This window comes from Nicotiana sylvestris, chromosome 8, assembly GCF_000393655.2.
Source record: "Nicotiana sylvestris chromosome 8, ASM39365v2, whole genome shotgun sequence".
Lineage (NCBI taxonomy): Eukaryota > Viridiplantae > Streptophyta > Magnoliopsida > Solanales > Solanaceae > Nicotiana > Nicotiana sylvestris.
In genome coordinates, this window is record NC_091064.1 from 201,838,074 (window position 1) to 201,855,852 (window position 17,779).

Here is a 17,779-nt window from a genome sequence, read left to right on the forward strand (position 1 = left end):
ACCCAGTCCAACCAGGCTTTCTGCGAGATGCCCCAAACGACGCCGTATAGGCGTCATCCTTTTGAGCCGTTGATTGATTCAGGGGAACGGCCCAGATCAGACCAATCCTTTACCCAAACGACGCCGTATAAGGCCGTCTAATCTCAGCCGTTCAAGCCGGGCTGATCTAACAGCCCTCATTCCATCTCCTTTACCCGTTATCAGACCCGACCCAATGAAACCCAGCCTAATCCACCCCAGTATGAAAGCAAACGACATCGTTTCACTTAAACCTCCAGATCCAGGCCGTTGATCTCGATTGATCTAACGGCTGAGATCAGGCCATCCACCCCATATATAAGCTTTCCACCCGTACCCCACCCCCTATCCAAATACCTCTCCTTCGTCCTCATCCCTTCCAACAGCCACAACCCCGGAACCATAGAGCCGCCCCCCTTTCCCCTCACCAAAAACCCGGCGGCATGGACGCCGGTGACCCCCACCTTAACACCCTAGGACCACCTTGACACCCGGAACATAGATCTGCAAACCATTGATCTCGAACCTTCCCCCATCGTCTCCAATCTTCATTTGAATATTCGAGCAGAACCTCGACTTACACCGATGTACCCCAACTTCACACCAGACAGTCCCCGAACCTCCTCGTGACCAAACCATGCTTGGTTTGGTCCGAATCTAACCATGGAAACCCAAATCCCAAATCTACCATCTATGAACCCCAGAAACCCCAAGCCTGGTCTGTGTCCATTTGAGCTAAAGTGATTAGGGTCTAATGGACCTTAATCGAAGTGTTCTTAGCTGAGAACACTTCGATTAAAGTCCGTTCAACCCTAAGAAGGGTCTGTTCAAACACGAGTTGATTTTTCTGATTTTTTCTTTCAAAGATTTTAAGGTAAGTTTGTTTTCTTTTCTTTATTTCAGTTCGTGTGTTTGTTAAAGGTCTGTTCGTATGGCCAAACATCTTGTTTAATTTGTGTTTTGAATTTTACCAACTGTTTTTGCACACCTTGCCTGGACCTCTGTATTTGGTCAAATGTTTCCTCATTCACCGATAATGTGTGTGTATGTAAACTGCATAATCGACTGAATTGAAATTGTTTGAGTAATCAATCCCCAAGTTAATCTCTGTTTTGACAGTGCAATCTGAACCCTTGGTGCAATACTGTTTGATTCCAATCCTTGGCTTTGATTTTATATGTTGTAATTAGTATAGTCGATTCGATACGTGTCGTCAAATAGTTCAGCTGTTTGAATGATAACAATTTGATTTGTTTCACTGCTGAAGTCCTACTTAAATCAAATTAGGAATTGAGTATAACTACTAATAGTTGTTGTATTTGAATCAGAAATTTAATGGTCTGGTCTGTAACTGCAGTCTGAATTGGAGGGCATGTGCACTTGTGCACAACATGTGCACTTGTGCACAACATGTGCATAAAGGCCTTTGTTAAGATTAAAATAGTTTGACAGCATATGCTGTCAGATTATATTCTGCTGCCCATATCCTGCTTTAGTTTAGAAATAATAAACCTCACTTAAAAGGTAAGTCTGCCAGGGGAATATCATGGGAGTTTGTTTATATTTAAATAGTAAGTGGAAACTGAAAGAGGACAGACCACATGGGAGGGGTTTCTGGTAGTTTAACAAGCTGTGAATAGCTTGAATTTAGGATATAAAAGGGAGAAGAACTTCCATTAGGAAGGGGACTGGATTTTTGAGCAACTCAGAGAGATTTTGGAGACTGAAAATTGACACTGGATTTTAAAAGGAGAGGAAAACATCTTTGAGGAAAAACAGAAAGGCATATACAGACACATATACAAGAGAGAAAAGCATACAAAAAAAAAATCAGAAACTGTTTCTTCCTACTGTTTGTTTGGTTCTCGGTTTGTTCCACCTGTTCAATCAATTCTGTTTTCTTTCAAGTATCAGCTAAGTTTATTGGTTGGTTTGCATTGGTTGTTTCTCCTGGATTTGGTCTGTCTTGGAGCTTTGTTTCTATTGCATTGTTTGCTGCTGTCATTTTGCCATTTTTCCATCGGCTATAGTTGTATCTCGCACTGGGATTTGTCCTTGTTTGTTACCTGCTGTTACTGCTGCTGTTTGGTATTGCTCCTATTGCTACTGACTTCCCTGCTTCTTCTATTACATTCAACATCCAGGTACACATTCGAACTCCGCATTGATGTAACAATGAAAGCATGAAATAAAAGATACACGGGAGTTTAATTGTTCGTTGCTGCATTTACAGTTTTATAAACATTATTAGATTTGTGTAACCTATTTAGTTTGCAACTTATTGAAGAATACATAGGTTAGACTGTACTTAATTGAAGTTTAGTGTGTTTAAAATTGTGATTTCAGTTATCTAGTTGGTTGTATGATAAAGAATGTGTGAGTGGTTGGCATACGGATAATTAGATTTCCTTCAGCTATATTTTGTATATATAGGGCAGAACGCTTTAAACCCTGCAGAATACAATGTAGCTTTAATCTTTTAAGTTCTAACTTTATCAGATCTCGTTAGGCAGTTTACATGACCACGTTCGAACCCTATTAGTAGTAGTTTCCGATAGTCAACTCTATTGACTTAACTTAAATAAGTTAGTTTAAATTCAGATTTGAAGAACGTTTTAACGTAGGTTTTGGCAGTTTTATTAATCTTGTATATTAATATCCTCTAGTAAATTAAAAGGCATGTTCATCCATGAAATAAGGCACAGAACAATTCACGTCTCATAAACAACTAATCAGATAATCAAATAAGAGTCCGAAGCTGGTCAAACATGTAATTTAATTAGCGTGTACTTTTCCTTCTTTCATTTTTCTCAAAGATAAACAATAAATATAGTCGCCATTAGGTTTATCCTTTCATAAAATGAGACGAGCCTCGCCAAACAAAAAATGTAAATTGCGGGGCCCTCAATAATTAACCATAATAAATACTTAGAATTCGGGATGGACTGTTTAGTGAATTTCACTGCCTTCCCCAAAGATAATAACACGTTAGGCTCTTTAGGCGCGACTCAATTGAAATTACATTCTTAATTTCGGGTGCGCATTTATGTGACCCAAAATTCAAATCTCAACGGAGTCGAAATATATTAATAACCACGGGTGCATTGATTGTGACGTGGTTCGAGATGCATTTTCACGATATTGCAATTCTATAAAAAAATAAATGATAATAATAAAATCGGTTTTAAATTTTAATAAAAGCACATAAGTCATAACATGTATTTATATCAGATATTTAGCCATTATAACAATTTAAGCGACCGTGCTAGAACCACGAGATTCGAGGGTGCCTAACACCTTCCCTCGGGTCAACAGAATTCCTTACTTAGAATTTCTGGTTCGCAGACTTCATTTGGAAAAGTCGAAAATTTCCTCGATTTGGGATTCAAGATAAACCGGTGACTTGGGACACCAAAAGCCAAACCTTTCCCAAGTGGCGACTCTGAATTAAATAAATAATCCCATTTCGAATATTGTCACTTAAATTGGAAAAACTCCCCTCGCGCATTTTTACCCTTCGGGGCGAGGCGCGCAAAAAGGAGGTGTGACAGCTCTGACGACTCTGCTGGGGAACTATATAACCCAGAACCATTGGTTCAGGGTTCAAGAATTCGAGCTTAAAATAATTGTTATATTTGGCTTTATTAGCTGATCTTTATTACATGTTTTTGCATAACGTGCTAAATGTTGTCTTTTACCGCTTTGATATTATCTGAACTGTATATAAACTGTGCCAAAACCCTTCTCTTCTTACCTCCAGGGAGAAGCTCGCTGGTTGAGACTCCCTATTCTGTTAGTGTCGATACCGGAAATAAGAAAGAGGTCGGACAAGTTACAAAGCCGGACGATCTCGTGGGTCCCCGGTACGTAGCCCCCTCCTCGACTCGAGTTGTCCGCTCGGGTACACAGTCTAGAACAAATACCCAGGTTATAAACCTAGTATAACGAAACTTCATGCTGGATCCCTAGTAGGAACGCTTATTTGCATCATGTTGCATTTGACTTAGGGGGCTCAACACAGGGGTTGGGTCCGTCTAGGACAGACAACCTGAAATGAAAAGACCATCCTGCTGCATCCTATTTGTTTTGCGCATTTATTTGCTTTAGTTCCGCATGCTGACCGGTTTCTAAAAGGAAAAAATAGCAGCGTAGGGAGATAATTACTTATTTTTGGAAAAATAAAACCAATGTCCAAATAGTGTCAAAACCTCGTCGGAATTTTTCTAAAAAAAAAAAGAATAAAAACGAAATTTGTCTTCTAGTTTGATTTATATAAAAAAACATATAAAAATTTTCTTTTTCAAAATCAAAAAGAGGTATTTATGGAAAATTCATAATTCAAAAAAAAAAGTTGTTTCTTTCGTAGTACCTCTTTTATAAATTCAGACTAATGGTCCAAATATTTCCTTAAAAAAAAATCTATGATAATTTTTAATTTTTGAGTCTAATGAAGTTTTTCTTTTAATAATCACCCTAAATAAATGTGCAGGATGAGCACAATGCAAAATGAACACTTTTCGATAATGACAAAAATCCCTGTCAAGTTGCGACTATGGTGGAATGATCTAGGTGTTGAAGGACAAGACGAGGTCAAGAAATATCTGAAAGGTCTCACGGGTTTACTGGAAATCCCGCCTCGAGGGGATATCATAAGAGCTTTGGTCACCTACTGGGACCCTACGCACAATGTTTTCCATTTCTCCGATTTTGAACTCACCCCGACTCTGGAAGAAATGGCTGGGTACATCAGAAATGCTGAACTTCCATTAAAGCATAAATACATGGTCGCCCCAAGGGTCGTTACAGTGCATCGGTTCTTAGATTCATTAAAGATACCCAGGACGGTCCACAACCCGGATTTGGCTGCCGGGTTTTGTACTCCATGCTTCATATATGATAGGTACGGTCATGAAGGAGGATTCAACAATCCAATCAACAAGCTATGCAGCAAAGGTATTCGTCAGAAGTGGGACAAGCACAGACGGGTAGCTTTCATGATGATGTTCCTAGGTCTTCTAGTATTTCCGAGGAAAGACGGAAACATTGATCTAAAGATATCTGGGGTCGTCAGCACTTTACTCATGCAAAATGGCAGTACTATCGCGCCAATGGTGGTATCTGATATCTTTCGAGCTCTTACAGCTTGCAAAGCTGGGGGAAATTTCTTCGAAGGTTGCAACTTGCTGCTACAAATGTGGATGACTGAGCATCTCTGCCATCGTTCCGAGATTTTGGGCCATGGTTCCACAGAAAAGACTTGCATAGAAGAATTTTACACGAGAACCAAAGAGATCGGTTTGCCCAAAGGAGTCATGGCATGGACCTCGTTCTTTCAAGCTCTTACTGCCAGCCAAATACAGTGGACACTGGGATGGTTGCCTGTTGATGAGGTCATATATATGCCAGCAACTAGAACTCATTTTTTACTGATGGGACTTAAGAGCATTCAACCTTACGCGCCTTGCCGAGTTTTGAGACAGCTCGGAAGATGCCAGACAGTACCACATGAGGAAGATCTTAGCACTCAAACAATTGAGATAAGTCCTGATGGACAATTTCCAGAAGCAATTCGCCAGATTTGGAGTGAGTGTCAATATTTGAAATCTGATACTTGCGTGCGGGATCGGGCCAAAAGTGAGGTGGCGCCGGGTTACCTTGCATGGTACAGAAGGGAACTCGAGCATGAAAGGCCGTCTAAGAGACCCCACATCCTGAAATTCGCCGAATCATCGAAAAGGCAGTGGGATTGGTTGGCAAAAGAAAAAGGCTATCATACCGAAATCAGCAGGTTGAAGCAACAGGTGGAAAGCTTGAAATATGAGCACAACATGCAAATCGCTACCGATCTGGGGGAACGAAACAGGTTGACTCAGGAAAACGAGATGCTCAGGGCCCAGGTCAAACAGATGAGGATGGACGTTGATAAACAGCCAAGGAATCGATCGGACGAGCTGTTGATAAAGGGGCTAAAAAGTGAAGTCAGGGAATGGCAAGAGGGATTAGAGAAATCTAAAAACGTCATAGCAGAGCTCAAGGCACAATGGGATACAAGAGCAGATAAGCATCGCCGATACTTGAATCGATTGAAAGGCGACCACGAGAAAACTGTTGCTAAAATAAAGAGAGAGATGGCTACACTTGAGATCAAAGCAGCTAATCAGGCCAAGGATTTCCAAATTGAGAGCAGATACTGGTATGACTTGTTAGCCCAGATGAAGTTAGAAGTACGGCGACTGAAGAATCAGCATATACAGGATGCTCAGTTATTCAAGATGTGTAGCGATCAGATAAAATGCCTACTCATAGAGAAGAAGCAAACCAAAGATAGGATCAAGGACATTGCCCATGCCATCACCAGACGATGTCTACGATGTGAGAACATGACCAGCGTTACCGTCCTCTCGGCAGTGATGAGTTATGTCAAGCAGACCATGCATAAGCTGGAGCAGCTTGAGAGGGATCTCACACCTAGGACCGCGGCGAGGCCGAATGATGCCCCACCGACACCAATGTTCAAAACCATAATGTGCTCATAAGTCAAGCATCTTCTGCCTGTTTTTCCCATCAGTTTGTTTTAGTCTATTTGAGTCTAGGTTTATTTTCAAAGTTTGCTCTTTCTTTTGCAAAATGTAGTTTGTAATAGACCGTTTCAACAATAAAAAGGTTGCTTCTTTTACGCTCATTTGTGTTTTTGAACTACGTAATGATCTGATTCACGTGGCATCGTGATACGTAGGCAATCCTCATCGGATCCGGTCGCGGTTTAACCAAAAAGAAAAATTGAAAAAATGAAAAAAAAAAGTTTGAAAAAAAAAACAGGGGGCAGGTGCATCATGCCCCAAACATGTAGGAATCTATTTAACTGTATAGGTGCATCATGCCCCAACGTGAGATTGCTTATCTGTTATTTGATTCGAATTAATCGTTCGTTTGTCATTGAGTTCCTTACAGGTTTTTGGAAAAGGTGGTTGGTTTGGTGAAAGTCTGGCCTCGCACCCGTATTTTACGAGATCGAAAAGGAGTGTTCAATTACCTATTGTTAAGACAGGGGGCAGTGCTCACACTTACTTCACAAGGTCAAAAGGAAGTGTAGAAATGTCTTCAGAGATTCCGTTACCAACAATCCTTGTTTCCGAGGAAAGTTCTATCTCGGCCGTCCCCACGCCTGAATCCGCAACTGCGGAGGAAAATAGAATCTTGCGGCTTCGTATGCTCGAAATGCTTGATGACTGGAATAATGGAAAAGAGCCATCAAGCATCGTCCCTGGATTCCCTGAGTTATTCTCCAGGACAAGCGGGACTTCTAATGTCCCCATAAGTTATCCTGCTACCCCATTCGGATACCCAGCCATTTCAGCCTTCTCTGCTGGATCGCCCTCTGAGTCTCATCCTCGAGTGTCAACGACGGATGTAAACACAAATATCTTTACTGCACCACCTTGCCCGATCACGGCACAACCTGCTGCATACAAGCAGACTTTTGACTCGTCCTCGTTTACATTCCAAGCCCCATCTTTCTCGATGGAACCAAATAGGTTCGCTAGCAACACTAATCCTCCACAGCCTCAGTGCGAGCTTGCACCTGGGCAGGATCAGAACCCCAGAATTGCGGAACAATATGAGATGGCCAAAAGAATGAGAAGCCTTGAACAGAGTTTGAAGAATATGCAAGGTTTGAGCGGACAGAAAAATGTCTCTTACACCGACCTATGCATATTCCCTCACGTACACCTACCAGTGGGTTTTAAGACCCCAAATTTTGAGAAGTACGACGGGCACGGTGACCCCATTGCTTACCTAAAGAAATATTGCAACCAATTAAGGGGAGCCGGCGGAAAAGAGGAATTGCTAATGGCATATTTCGGGGAAAGTCTGGTAGGAATAGCCTCGGAATGGTACATGGACCAGGACATGTCCCGATGGCATGTCTGGGATGATCTCGCTAGAGATTTTGTGAGACAATTCCAGTATAACATCGACATCGCACCAGACCGAAATTCTCTGTCGAACTTGAAAAAGAAACCTTCAGAAAGCTTCAGAGAGTATGCTATTAAGTGGCGCGAGCAGGCGTCGAGGGTGAAGCCTCCCATGGATGAAGTGGAAATGGTCACTACCTTTCTCCAGGCTCAAGAGTCTGACTATTTCCAAAACATGATGTCAGCCATGGGAAAGCCGTTTGCAGAAGCAATTAAGATTGGAGAGATGGTGGAGAATGGTCTGAAAACAGGTAGGATTTTGAGTCAAGCAGCCATAAGGGCGACCTCCCAAGCCGTCCAAAGCGGGTCCGGAGGAATGGCAAGAGGGAAGAAAAAGGAAGAAACGGCCATGGCAGCCTCAGGAACAAGGGAATATCGTAATCCCCGACCCCGTTTTCCGGAAAGAACCCCACAACACTACTACCCCCACTCAAATCTGGCATATGCTCATCAACCCTACATGGTCATGAATGCCCAGCCTTATGTCCATCCGCTGCAACAAGCCAACCGAGGCCAAGCTCCACCTCTCAGAAATCAGCCTCCTTACCGCAACCACTATAACCCACAACCTCCGCAGAATAACTTCCGCCCTCAGGAGCCGCCTAGAAGGCGGACTTTCACGCCCATCGGTGAACCATACTCTACTTTGTTCCCGAAGCTAGTCCAGTTGGGCTTCCTGCAACCAGTCCCTCAAACAAGGCAAAACCCGACGTCACCTTCTTACAAAGCTGGAGTCAGATGCACCTATCATTCAGGGGCTGAGGGGCACGATACAAATGACTGCTGGTCGTTGAAAATAGTGGTCGAGAATTTGATAGAGTAAGGGAAAATAGTGCTAAGAGACGAGAAGGTCCCAAATGTGACTAACAATCCATTACCTGCTCATAATAACGGGCCGCTGATCGGGATGATTTGCGAAGACAAAGAATTTGACCCTGCTTTGAAAGCTATAATCACCATTGTCGACGCAGGGAAAAAGCCTGAAACAGCCCAAAAACCAGAAAAAGGGGAAAAGGCCAATACTGCGAAGTGCGATCCAGAAAAGAAGGTGGAGAAGAAAGTGGTACCAGTAAAGGATGGAGTTCTTTACATCCCACGAGGTCGAGCAGAGAAGCCGCAAAACTTCGAGGTCAAAAAGGCAAAACCTATGTACATACCAAAAGGGGCCTATGTAGTCCGGGGGACGATTCAACCACCTCGGCTGAATGAGCCAGTGGTTATCGGACGCGTGCCACAAAAGCTGATGACAAACCCGTCCACAGTACCGTGGAACTATCAGAGGACGTTGGTAACATACAAAGGTAAAGAAGTCACGGGGGAACTTCCAGAAAGTACTCTCATTGGAAGGTATTCAAACACCCAAGAGCTGACAAACACCACACGGAGACGCTTCCCACCAAAGAAGCCTGTAAGCGTTGAAGAAGCAGAAGTTTTCTTCCAACAAATGAAAATGTCAGACTACGAAGTGGTAGACCAATTACGCCAATGCCCCAAGCAAATGTCCATGCTATCGCTATTGATGAGGTCGGCCGAGCACCAAAAGATCTTGCTCAAGACCTTGAATGAAGCATACGTACCAGTTGAAACCTCAATTGAACAACTGGAACGGATGACGGAGAGGTTCTTCACCATTAACCAGATCTCTTTCAGCAGGAATGACTTACCTCCAGAGGGAGCAGCTCACAACAAAGCCCTGCATCTAACAGTTAAATGCGATGACTACTATGTCAAAAGAGTGATGTTGGACGGAGGTTCAGGTGTTGACATTTGCCTGCTCTCCACGCTACAAAGAATGGAAATTGGGACCGGAAGAATCCGACCCAATAATGTCTGCGTAATGGCTTTCGACGGCATCAAGAGAGATACCATGGGGGAAATAGACCTGTTGTTGGTCATATGACCAGTCGAGTTTGAAGTAACCTTCCAGGTGCTCGACATGGATACATCCTACAATTTTCTCCTCAGCAGATCTTGGATCCATGCGGCAGGAGCTGTGCCTTCCAATCTTCACCAGATGGTGAAGTTTGAGTACGAAGACCGAGAGATCGTGGTCCATATAGAAGACGAGTATGCTATTTATCGGGACCCATCCATCCCATATCTTGAACCAAGAGAAGGGAGCGAACATACGGTCTATCAAGCTTTCGAGATTCTACTAGCAGAGCAGCATGAAGAGGGAATACCTTGCCCCCAGCCTTTCTTGTCTAACGCCTCGGTTATGGTGGCCAAAGAGATGATCCGGCATGGATTTAGGCCAGGGAAAGGGCTTGGACGAACCCTGCAGGGAATAACAGAACCCATCACCTTGCCGATCACTAAGAAACCTTTTGGACTAGGTTTCAAACCCACTCCAGGAGATGAAGAGTGGGCAAAGAAAAGGAAAAATGAGGGTTGGAAATTACCTCGACCATTTCCGGATTTATATGAAACTTTCATCAGGCCAAGGTACACCGAAGAAGAAGACGATGAGATCTTCACGGCTGAGGAAATCGAGGAGATATGTGGGGCAATGAGAGAAATGCTCTACGAGACTCACATGGTTCAACCAGGTGAAGGCACAAGCACTGCTGAGATGCTGTACGTGGGGCCGAACGCCAAACTTCGAAACTGGGAGGCCACGCCATTCCCGACTAGACGGAAGTCCGGGTAGACCTGTCCTGCCACCTTTCCTGTGTCACAAGTTATCTCCAGGACATAGCTTGAACGTTTTCTTCCTTTCAATTGTTGTTTTGAATTCCTAAGTTGTAAACATTGTTGTCTTCCAACTTCCCAAAGAAAATAAAAAAAATCATCATTGCTTTCCCATTTTTTCTTTTGTTCTGATTTTTGTTATTTTTCCTTTTATCTTTCCTTTCAGTTATAATAATGCGGCTTTAAATATGACATGCTTGCGGACTTCACGCCCAGATCACAACGAGCTATTTAACTGTGAATTAATGAACCCAGAACCAGAATATGATGAAGAAGAAGCTTTTAGGGAAATAAACCGAGAGTTGGAACATTTTGAGAATAAACCTAAGCCAAATCTGAATGACACCGAACCGGTTAATTTAGGAACTCCTGAAGAAATCCGGGAGACCAAAATAAGCATTCACACGGACAAGAAAACGCGAGACGCGATAATTCAACTTCTTTTTGAATTTAAAGACGTGTTTGCTTGGTCATACGATGACATGCTGGGATTAGGTTTTGATCTAGTGGTTCATAAATTGCCAATTCATCCTGATTGTCCTCCAGTTCAACAAAAGCAACGAAAGTTCAAAACTGAGGTCAGTGACAAGATTAAAGAGGAGATCACCAAACAACTGAAAACGGGAGTGATTCGGGTAGTCCAGTATACAACATGGTTGGCAAATGTGGTTCCAGTACCGAAAAAGGACGGGAAAACTCGGGTATGTGTAGATTACCGAGATTTGAATAGAGCAAGTCCCAAAGATAATTTCCCACTGCCCAACATCCACATCCTCGTTGATAATTGCGCCAAACACGAGATACAGTCTTTCGTAGATTGTTACGCTGGGTATCATCAGGTATTGATGGATGAAGAGGACGCCGAGAAAACTGCCTTCACCACGCCTTGGGGCACCTACTGTTATCGGGTCATGCCATTTGGTCTGAAGAATGCTGGGGCTACTTACATGAGAGCCATGACTGCCATTTTTCATGACATGATGCATCAGGAAATAGAGGTGTACGTGGACGACGTAATAGTCAAGTCGAGGACGCAGGATAATCACATCCAAGACTTGAGGAAGTTCTTCGAGAGACTGAGGAAGTATGACTTGAAGCTGAACCCAGCCAAATGTGCTTTCGGAGTTCCATCGGGCAAGCTTTTGGGCTTTATAGTGAGCAGGAGAGGTATCGAATTAGATCAAACAAAGATAAAATCTATCAGGGATCTACCTCCCCCAAGAACGAAGAAAGACGTGATGAGTCTGTTGGGCAGATTAAACTATATCAGTCGATTTATTGCCCAACTGACAAGCACGTGTGAGCCCATATTCAAGCTATTAAGGAAAGATGCGGTGATCAAATGGACGGCTGAGTGTCAAGAAGCCTTTGATAAAGTCAAAGAATACCTTTCGAATCCCCCAGTTTTGGTCCCTCCAGAGCTAGGGAGACCGCTGTTCTTGTATCTGACAGTCTTGGAAAACTCTTTCGGTTGCGTCCTCGGGAAACATGACATAACCGGAAAGAAAGAACAAGCGATCTACTATTTGAGCAAGAAATTCACCGGCTACGAGGCCAAGTATACTCTGTTGGAAAGAACGTGTTGCGCTTTGACATGGGTTGCTCAAAAACTGAGACATTATCTTCAAGCTCACACTACCTTCCTCATAAGCAGGTTGGATCCTTTGAAGTATATATTTCAGAAACCAATGCCTACTGGAAGACTGCTAAGTGGCAAATCTTGCTTACTGAATTCGACATAGTCTATGTTACTCGCACGACAATGAAAGCCCAGGCGCTAGCAAATCACTTGGCCGAAAATCCGGTCGATGAGGAATACCAGCCATTGAGTACCTACTTTCCAGATGAAGAAGTAAACACCGTAGAAGTGGTCTCGGAGGACGCTCATGTTTGGAAGATGTTCTTTGATGGAGCCGTGAATGCCAAAGGTGTAGGGATCGGGGCAATTTTGATTTCGCCTTCTGGTCAGCATTATCCCGCCACAGCTAGACTGCGTTTCTTTTGCACAAACAATACGGCTGAGTATGAAGCCTGCATTATGGGCATGCATATGGCGATCGATCAGGATGTCGAAGACTTACTGATTATGGGAGATTCTGACCTGATTATCCGGCAAGCCCAAGGTGAATGGGAAACTCGGGATGTCAAACTTATCCCTTACCGACAACATGTGGAGGACCTCGGCAAGCGTTTTAAATCAATAGAGTTTAGGTATATCCCGAGGTGTAACAATGAACTGGCGGATGCACTTGCTACTCTGGCTTCAATGCTATCCTACCCGGGCAACGCCCACGTCGATCCTTTGGAAATCCAAATCAGGGAAAGACACGGTTACTGCAACGTAATCGAGGCGGGATCAAATACGCAGCCTTGGTACCGTGACATCAAGAGGTTCTTGAAGACACAAGAATACCCCGAGCACGCTACTGGAGATCAAAAGAGGACCATTAGGCGACATGCAAGTGGTTTCTTTCTGAGCGGTGAATTGTTATATAAGAGGACCCCGGACCTCAATCTCCTAAGATGTGTCGATATCGAGGAAGCGAGAAAGATCATGCACGAAGTACACGCAGGTGTGTGCGGACCTCACATGAACGGGTATGTCTTAGCGAAGAAAATCCTTCGAGCAGGTTATTACTGGATGACCATGGAAAAGGACTGCTTTAGCTTCGTTCGGAAGTGTCATCAGTGTCAGGTGCACGGTGATTTGATTCATGCACCTCCCACGGAACTGCATCCCATGTCTGCACCTTGGCCATTTGTTGCATGGGGCATGGACGTCATTGGACCAATCGAGCCAAAGGCTTCAAATGGACACAGATTTATACTGGTTGCCATCGACTACTTCACAAAATGGGTAGAGGCTGTCACTCTCAAGTCGGTCACTAAAAAAGCTGTAGTGGATTTTGTACACTCAAATCTTATCTGTCGTTTCGGTATTCCTGCGACTATCATTACAGATAACGCAGCAAACTTGAACAGTCACTTGATGGGAGATGTATGCGAGCAATTCAAAATAACGCATAGGAATTCTACTCCTTATCGGCCAAAGGCCAATGGCGCTGTAGAAGCGTCAAACAAAAACATCAAGAAGATTTTGAGGACAACGATCCAGAGTTCCCGACAGTGGCATGAGCAGTTACCATTTGCATTGTTGGGGTATCGCACTACGGTACGCACATCAGTAGGAGCAACTCCTTATCTTTTGGTTTATGGGACCGAGGCTGTGATACCAGCGGAAGTAGAAATCCCTTCGCTTCGAACCATTGTTGAAGCAGAAATCGAGGACAGCGAATGGGTTAAGACTCGATTGGAGCAGTTGACTTTGATTGATGAAAAACGAATGGCCGCGGTTTGTCACGGACAGTTGTACCAACGAAGAATGGCCCGCGCTTACAACAAGCAAGTCCGACCCAGGAATTTCGAAGTAGGACAACTGGTACTGAGGTGTATTCTGCCACATCACCAGGAAGCAAAAGGGAAATTTGCCCCAAACTGGAAAGGCCCATACATCATCAGGAAGATATTGCCAAGATGAGCTTTGTACCTGGGTGATATTGAAGGAAATGACCCCGAAACAGCGGTAAATGCAGATGCAGTCAAAAGATACTATGTCTGAGTGACGCCCCAGCAGTCCTGACACATTTGAAATGCTGAAGGTTTTATTCCCACTATCAACTCTCTCTACAAGCCTTTGAGCCGGTTACAAAAAAAAAGAAAAAAAAAAACAAAATATTGATCGAGGCCTGAACTACGTTTGACTTGATTCCGAAAGGATACGTAGACAGCCTCTCCCTGAGGTTCAGTCACACCACCAATAAAATCCCATTTCCCTGAAATTGAAGCCGGGGCACGTTGAACGGTTTAAAAGTCGTAGTATCGTCTACCTCTCCTTACCAAGCACAAGCCTTCAGATCAATTACCAAAGATAGCGGGAAGCCAAGAAGCGTCACGAATGGAGGCCGACACACTCTAAATTGAGAGAGATAAAATGAGAGAGTCTCGTCGGTGAAAACCTTCGGGCACCGTGAGGCGACGGGAGTAGAGAAACCAAAATGAGAGAGCTTGTTTAGTAAAAAACTCGCAAAGAGTGCTATCAAGCGATGACAGGAAGAGAAATGAGAGAGGTCAGCCAGCGAAAACCCGCAAAGGGCATTGTTGGCCGAAAGAATGACTCCACCCCAAGGAGGTCTCGGCAAAGTTCCACCGGTTTGGAATCACAGATCCGTTTTGGTTCGGGGAAATGCAAGTTCATTGAAGGTCAGGCGTCCAGTCCAAAGAGCATGTCATGTCCATTTAAAGCCAGCATTGTCTTCCTCAGATAAGTCTTTCTCGTCCCGAAAGGGACACTCCTTTTCTGAAATTTGCTTTCTCCTTTCTTTGTTTTTCTTCGAATCCCTTTCATGTTTAACCCCAAGTTCCAGATATACCGGAAAGGACAGGTGGCAGGTTTGGTTTCACGGAATTCCGTTTCATGAAGGAAAACACCTCGTTTCGTTGGTACGTTTGTCCAAACCTGATGAATCATGATGTTTGACTGCGTTCGAAGAAAAGAGGAAAGAGAGAAATTTCCCCAGCAAGTTCGCCTCGTACAAATCCTTATAGAGTTTCCCTTTGTACAAATCCGCACAAAGAATCCACTGCGTAAATATTCCCCAAAGAGTCTGCCCCAACGAAATCCACACAGATTTTCTCTCTTGTATAGATCCCCACAAGGTCTTCCCTTTGTTAATAATAATAATAATAAAAAAGAGGATTTCCCCAGCAAACCCCCAGCTAGTCCCTTTGTAAAAATTCCCCAGCGAGCTTACCCCAACAAATCCTGGAAAGTCCGCTTTGAAACAAATCCCCAGCATGTTCCCGTTGTACAAAAATCCACACAAAGAATCCACTTTGTAAATATTCCCCCACAGAGCTTCCCTTTGTACAAATTCCCACAGAGTATCCCCAATAAAATCCCCGTTGAGAATCCCCAAGCAAAACGGGACACAAAAAAGGGAGCATTACAAGGCAAATTATCACGGAATTTGGAAATACAAGCCTGACCAGTCCAAAAGGGTTTCGCCATTTGAATCCAATCAATGGAAGGATTTCTCAACAGAAATAAGGACGCAACAAAGCAATGGGAACAATCAAGGTCACCGAACCAACCGCCATTTCCGAACTAACAATTGTTCTTTGTTTTGAGAAGTTGAAACAGGTATAATCCAAGACAACCATGCAAGAAGCAGGTGTCACCCAACGAAGAAGGTACATGAGTACAAGAAACAGTTTGGCAATAAGGAATCCACTCGAAAGGTAAGTTTCCACGAGATTCCCTTTTATCTTCTACTAAAATAAGAAAATTAAAAAAAAAGGTCAGTTAGTATCCTCGAACTTGGTCCCCAGCCAATCAGCATTAGGGTTTTAAACCCTAAACTGATCCTTTCCTTCAGTCAGCATTTGGGTTTTAAACCCTGAACTGAACTCTTTCCTTTAGTCAGCATTAGGGTTTTAAACCCTAAACTGAACTTTCCCTTTAGTCAGCATTAGGGTTTTAAACCCTAAACTGAACTTTTCCATTCAGTCAGCATTAGGGTTTTAAACCCTAAACTGAACTTTTCCATTCAGTCAGCATTAGGGTTTTAAACCCTAAACTGAACTCTTTCCAGCCAGTCAGTATTAGGGTTTTAAACCCTAAACTGAACTTTCCCTTTAGTCAGCATTAGGGTTTTAAACCTTAAACTGAACTCTTTCCTTTAGTCAGCATTAGGGTTTTAAACCCTAAACTGAACTTTCCCTTTCAGTCAGCATTAGGGTTTTAAACCCTAAACTGAACTCTTTTCCATTCAGTCGGCATTAGGGTTTTAAACCCTAAACTGAACTTTTTCCTGTAGTCAGAGTCAGCATTAGGGTTTTAAACCCTAAACTGAACTCTTTTCCATTCAGTCAGCATTAGGGTTTTAAACCCTAAACTGAACTCTTTCCTTTAGTCAGCATTAGGGTTTTAAACCCTAAACTGAACTTTCCCTTTAGTCAGCATTAGGGTTTTAAACCCTAAACTGAACTTTTTCCCATTCAGTCAGTATTAGGGTTTTAAACCCTAAACTGAACTTTTTCCATTCAGTCAGCATTAGGGTTTTAAACCCTAAACTGAACTCTTTCCAGCCAGTCAGTATTAGGGTTTTAAACCCTAAACTGAACTTTCCCTTTAGTCAGCATTAGGGTTTTAAACCCTAAACTGAACTCTTTCCTTCAGTCAGCATTAGGGTTTTAAACCCTAAACTGAACTTTTTCCATTCAGTCAGCATTAGGGTTTTAAACCCTAAACTGAACTCTTTCCAGCCAGTCAGTATTAGGGTTTTAAACCCTAAACTGAACTTTCCCTTTAGTTAGCATTAGGGTTTTAAACCCTAAACTGAACTATTTCCTTCAGTCAGTATTAGGGTTTTAAGCCCTTAACTGAACTTTTTCCATTCAGTCAGCATTAGAGTTTTAAACCCTAAATTGAACTCTTTCCAGCCAGTCAGTATTAGGGTTTTAAACCCTAAACTGAACTTTCCCTTTAGTCAGCATTAGGGTTTTAAACCCTAAACTGAACTCTTTCCTTTAGTCAGCATTAGGGTTTTAAACCCTAAACTGAACTTTCCCTTTAGTCAGCATTAGGGTTTTAAACCCTAAACTGAACTTTTTCCCATTCAGTCAGTATTAGGGTTTTAAACCCTAAACTGAACTTTTTCCATTCAGTCAGCATTAGGGTTTTAAACCCTAAACTGAACTCTTTTCCATTCAGTCAGCATTAGGGTTTTAAAACCTAAACTGAACTTTTCCTATAGTTAGCATTAGGGTTTTAAACCCTAAACTGAACTCTTTTCCATTCAGTCAGCATTAGGGTTTTAAACCCTAAACTGAACTTTCTCCTGTAGTCAGAGTCAGCATTAGGGTTTTAAACCCTAAATTGAACTCTTTCCAGCCAGTCAGTATTAGGGTTTTAAACCCTAAACTGAACTTTCCCTTTAGTCAGCATTAGGGTTTTAAACCCTAAACTGAACTCTTTCCTTCAGTCAGTATTAGGGTTTTAAACCCTAAACTGAACTTTTTCCATTCAGTCAGCA